This window comes from Penaeus monodon, chromosome 13, assembly GCF_015228065.2.
Source record: "Penaeus monodon isolate SGIC_2016 chromosome 13, NSTDA_Pmon_1, whole genome shotgun sequence".
In the NCBI taxonomy this organism is placed as follows: Eukaryota; Metazoa; Arthropoda; class Malacostraca; order Decapoda; family Penaeidae; genus Penaeus; species Penaeus monodon.
The window spans coordinates 42,253,501-42,259,144 of NC_051398.1; the positions used below are offsets into that span (position 1 = coordinate 42,253,501).

A 5,644-nucleotide genomic window follows, 5' to 3' on the forward strand; every position below is an offset into this window, starting at 1 on the left:
AAGGAATGAATTGGGGACGGAACAAAAGATCAAAGTAAAGTGTGGGAAAGGGAAAATCGTCAAAGAGATGAAGGATTGATCACCTGTCTGTACAAGATAATAACGGAAAATACTAGGGAGTGTGGGAGGGGGGGTGAGCATCTCGATCCGTCTCACATTTTTTATTATATCTTTAGGATTATTGTTGATTTATGATTAGTAGGCAAAGGAAGCGTATAAAGTTCAAGTTAACCGTACACTTGAAATGATTCAGTGAAAGAATATTCCTGTAATTTTCTGATATCTATTGTTGCTAGTATTAAACCCACTGTAAATATGATAGTTGTTTAATATCATTCGATCAAATAATAAAAGAAATTGGATGAAACTGTATTCATGACCGTTGTATCTTCGGCACACACAATAGAGGAATATATTCAGTCCAACCCACAAACCTTATGACCGTTAATGAATGCTACTCAAATTAATTATAATTAGGTAAGTAAAATTTGGGTTTCCTTCAACCCAAAAACCCAGGGTGATGGCGGTCATACCAAAGTAACATTATTTGTATTAGAAATGATCTTGAAATATTGGCAGCAGGAAGTTAGTAGAATATATTTTGTCTTTAATATGAAAAATTGGCAATAGGATATATATATATATATATATATATATATATATATATATATATATATATATATATATATATGTGTGTGTGTGTGTGTGTGTGTGTGTGTGTGTGTGTGTGTGTGTATATTGTTTTCTTTTCTTTTATATATTTTTATATAAACATTTCTGATCTCTTTCTTATTCCCGTTTTTACCCTCCCTCTCTATTTCCCCTCGCTCTTGCTTTCACTATCGATCTATCTGTCTATCTATATATCTATCTATCTCCATATGTATTTATGCATGCACCGTTTTTGGCTTCCTCTTCTCTAGACATTCCTTTTGTACTCTTATTTCGTCCATTCTGACTTAAGTATCATCGATATCTGTCGCGAATAACCCTCATGATAAGGAAAAGTTTTAAGAGGAAAACTCGAAGTGATACCAAAATATTTGTTTTAATTTCTGTTGTTTTCCAAATGGAATGGTTTTGGTTGCCTAACAGTAAGGGTAAAGCTGTGTGACCAATGACTTCGCGAAGGGCATCTGAGCCCCTCTACAGGCGAGTCGTATCCAGGCCGACCTGCGGGCAAGCCTAGTAATCATCGCCTTGCTCCTCCTCGTCGCCCACAGTGTCGAGGCCGACCTCCTCGTAGTCCTTCTCGAGGGCAGCCAGGTCCTCGCGGGCCTCGGAGAACTCGCCCTCCTCCATGCCCTCTCCGACGTACCAGTGCACGAAGGCGCGCTTGGCGTACATCAGGTCGAACTTGTGGTCGAGGCGCGCCCAGGCCTCGGCGATGGCGGTGGTGTTGGACAGCATGCAGACGGCGCGGGACACCTTGGCCAGGTCGCCGTTGGGTACCACGGTGGGGGGCTGGTAGTTGATGCCCACCTTGAAGCCAGTGGGACACCAGTCCACGAACTGGATGGAGCGCTTGGTCTTGATGGAGGCGATGGCGGCGTTCACGTCCTTGGGCACGACGTCGCCACGGTACAGCAGGCAGCAGGCCATGTACTTGCCGTGGCGGGGGTCGCACTTGACCATCTGGTTGGCGGGCTCGAAGCAGGCGTTGGTGATCTCGCCGACGGTGAGCTGCTCGTGGTAGGCCTTCTCGGCGGAGATGACGGGGGCGTAGGTGACTAGAGGGAAGTGGATCCTGGGGTAGGGCACCAAGTTGGTCTGGAACTCAGTCAGGTCAACTTGAGGGCGCCGTCGAACCTGAGGGAGGCAGTGATGGAGGAGACGATCTGGCCGATGAGACGGTTCAGATTGGCGTAGGTGGGGCGCTCGATGTCCAGGTTCCTGCGGCAGATGTCGTAGATGGCTTCGTTGTCGACCATGAAGGCGCAGTCGGAGTGCTCCAGGGTGGTGTGGGTGGTCAGGATGGAGTTGTAGGGCTCGACGACGGCGGTGGCGACCTGCGGGGCGGGGTAGATGGCGAACTCCAGCTTGCTCTTTTTGCCGTAGTCGACGGAGAGCCTTTCCATGAGGAGGGAGGTGAAGCCGGAGCCAGTGCCGCCGCCGAAGGAGTGGAACACCAGGAAGCCCTGGAGACCCGTGCAGGCGTCGGCCAACTTCCTGACGCGGTCCAAGACGAGGTCGACGATCTCCTTGCCGATGGTGTAGTGACCGCGAGCGTAGTTGTTGGCCGCGTCCTCCTTGCCGCTGATCAGCTGCTCGGGGTGGAACAGCTGGCGGTAGGTGCCGGTGCGGACTTCGTCTGCGTGGGGGAGGGAGGGAGGGGGAGGCTCAGTGTGATGATCTGACTTGCGAGGATGGCTACGCGGACACAACACAATGAATCACTCTCACGGTCAAGGAAGGGGAAAGGGGTAGAAAGCCTCAGGGGGAATTAGTAAAAACAATCTCATTTTATATCTAGAGGCTTTCTTTATCAAATTCCTGATAAAAAATGTTCAACTGCAATATGTCCATTCTTCTCCAATGCATGACTATCGGTGATGAATTCAAACTAAACTTACAAATCAATGATCATATCAGGATGTCAAGGAAAGAACAATAAAAACAAGACAGAAACACTAACCGACAACAGAGGGTTCGAGATCGACAAAGACAGCTCTGGGGACGTGTTTGCCTGCGCCGGTCTCGCTGAAGAAGGTGTTGAAGGAGTCGTCGCCGCCTCCGAGGGCCTTGTCGGAGGGCATGGAGCCGTCGGGGGCGATGCCGTGCTCGAGACAGTACAGTTCCCAGCAGGCATTGCCCATCTGGCACCCGGCCTGGCCCACGTGGATGGAGATGCACTCACGCTGGAAGGAAGTGGGGCGTTAGAGTCGATTTGCAAAAGAAGAAAGGAGCGAGAAAACACGTGTGTGTGTGTGTGTGTGTGTGTGTGTGTGTGTGTGTGTGTGTGTGTGTGTGTGTGTGTGTGTGTGTGTGTGTGTGTGTGTGTGCATGTGTATGTGTGTATGTGTGTGTGTATATATATATATATGTGTGTGTGTGTGTGTGTGTGTGTGTGTGTGTGTGCGTGTGTGTGTGTGTGCGTGTGTATGTGTGTATGTGTGTGTGTGTGTATATGTGTGTGTGTGTGTGTAGATAGATATAGATAGATAGATATAGATATATACATATATGTATATGTACATTTTATACAAACAGACAAAGCACAGCAGTTCTCTTTTATTACTTCAGCAAAAGACTCCGAGAAAGTCCATGACGTCATAGGATGTGATGCAATACTTTATTCAAATGGGCGAGCCCGTATCACGCCATGGGGCGGGGGGGGGGGGGGGAGAAGGGAAAGGAGGGAAAGGAGTGGGAGGGGAGAAGAGGGGAGGGGAAAGGAGAAGGGATGGAAAGAGAAGGTGAGAAGGGAGGGGAAGGGGTATGGAAAGGGAGGAGAAGAGACGGGAGGGGAGAGAAAAAAAGGAGACAGAAGAAAGTAATGGAGAAGAGAGAAAAAGAAGAACACCAACAACGAGGCACGAGAAAAGAGAATGAGAAGGAACAGACAAGGATGAGTCAAAGGCGTTATCGGCACAAGGATGCGAGCACTCTGGCTGTGAGAGAGTGTCCTGCCCTGCTGTTAAAGGGCCAGGAGCCAGCGTCCTTGCCAGGAGGCGGAGGTGGTGGTGGTGGTGGTGGTGGTGGAGGAGGAGGAGGAAGGGGAGTAGGAGGAGGAAGAAGAGGAAGAGGTGGAAGAGGAGGAGGAGGAGGAGGGAGGAGGAGGAGGAGGAGGGAGAGAGGAGGAGAGGAGGAGGAGGGAGGGGATATCACGAGATGAGGAGGAGCAGGGAGCGGAGAGGAGGAGAGGAGGAGGAGGGAGGAGAGGAGGGGAGGGAGGAGGAGGAGGAGAGGAGAGGAGGAGGAGGAGGAGGAGGAGGCGGCGGAGCAGCAGCAGCAGCAGGAGCAGGAGGCGATGGGCATACCGTCGGGATGGAATTTGTTTGTTCATTTCGTTCTCTCTCTTCCTCATTTCCATCTTTCCTCTCTAGTTTTCTCTCCTCATCTCAAACCTACTTGTCCGCAAGACTATCTTGTCTACCAAGCTTATTTTTAGAATTATAATCAAACACATTTAAACAATTACAATTTCCCACAAGCCTAATGAAAAGAGCAACTGCAATTCAAGTAACACAAAATAACCGCATTGAAAGATGTTAATAAGACATCATATACGACTGACACCGCCGCCCGAGACCGAAACTCAGATCAGACGAATTCTCAATCGATTACAGTTATCAAGTCAAAATGTATAATTGTCTTGCACCTTTATGCCTTACAAGTGACATTCAAATTCACATTCCAAGCTAATAATAATCTGCGCGTCTGGGTTTCATTTGCATATGGTGAAATGTATGTAAAAAGGATCTCTCTCGGTCTTTCATTTCAGAGCAGATAAGTTGGGTATTTTGTGATATTCTCTATCTGTATATAAATCTATCTATCTGTGTCCTATTACCTGTTTATTTTTATGACTGTTAGGTACTGATAATTTCATATCTTTTGTTTAAATTTTACCACAATAAGTTCCATAATTGTACACCTATATGCTGAATACACCTCTTTTTTAACAGGTGTTAGCAGCACGTGAGAATTATATATCCAGTCACATCAACACATTCGAAAGTTGAATAAGAATTTTAGCGCAAAAATGTGATTGAAATTAATCCCTTCTCCCCCCCCCCCCCCTCTTTTCAACCTCGTACGAAGGTCACCTGGCTTGAGGTGGTAAGACACACGAGCCTCAGCAAGGATTTTTTCTCTCTCTCTCTTTCTTTCTATTTTTACTGTTGCAATTCGTGAGAATCAGAAACTTGGTGTGTCGACTTTCTGTTAGATACGTTCACTACAAAACCACTGATTATTTGATTATCCATACGAATCCACTTCTTTAAGCACAAGACACCGTAGCACATGTAAACATAGAGAATATCCATGTCTTATTTAAATATGGAATTCTATTTCGCACACTTTTGGCTTTAGTACTCACCATTTTTGTTGTGTTTGCAAAGTCTCGACGAGGAGGAGCTTCTCAAAGGATTTCGAACCCAATCGCGTCTAACGTTACGATGTTAGCGCAGTTGTGGATCTAACACTCGACCTTCCCCCGGACCGGCATATATACCCTCCATGACGTCACTCTCACTCGGGCACCATCCGGGGCTGTGATTGGTCGAGCGCCGGCTGCTCCTCCTAGCGTGGGCGGAGGTCCCGACAAGCTCCGGAGATACGCCCGCTCAGCTGTCATGTCCAAATGATGTCTTTAAATCTCTAAGGAATTTAATGACACCCTTTAAACGCCGATGCGCCACGCCGTTGTCAAAAAATGGAGCCGAAATTCGAAAATCTCACTCGCTCGTCTCGCAGGGAGGTGATGCGTAGGCGAGGGGGTCTGACTCTCGAGATTAAGGAGTCCAGTAACCACATAAGGCCACGCGAAGGAGCGGGCGTGAATCACCTGCGAGGGGCGTGGGCGCGGAAGGGAGGAGGGCGGGGAGGGAGAGGGAGATAAGGGCGGAGGTTCAGAGAGTATGTGGAAGAGAGAGATGGAGATGTGAGAAAGAGAAAGGGAGAGAGTAAGGATATGAGG

The 5,644-nt window shown here is 48.0% G+C and overlaps 1 pseudogene across 1 annotated transcript; it reads right to left on the reverse strand.

Annotated features, from left to right (window-relative positions):
• Window positions 1-1,029: 1,029 nt before the first annotated feature.
• Window positions 1,030-5,191, reverse strand: LOC119580336 (annotated as a pseudogene). Its single transcript, XR_005229364.1, has 3 exons — window positions 5,045-5,191; window positions 2,636-2,858; window positions 1,030-2,311 (listed from the first exon to the last, which is right to left on the reverse strand). The product of XR_005229364.1 is annotated as a tubulin alpha-3 chain-like (transcript).
• Window positions 5,192-5,644: the final 453 nt, after the last annotated feature.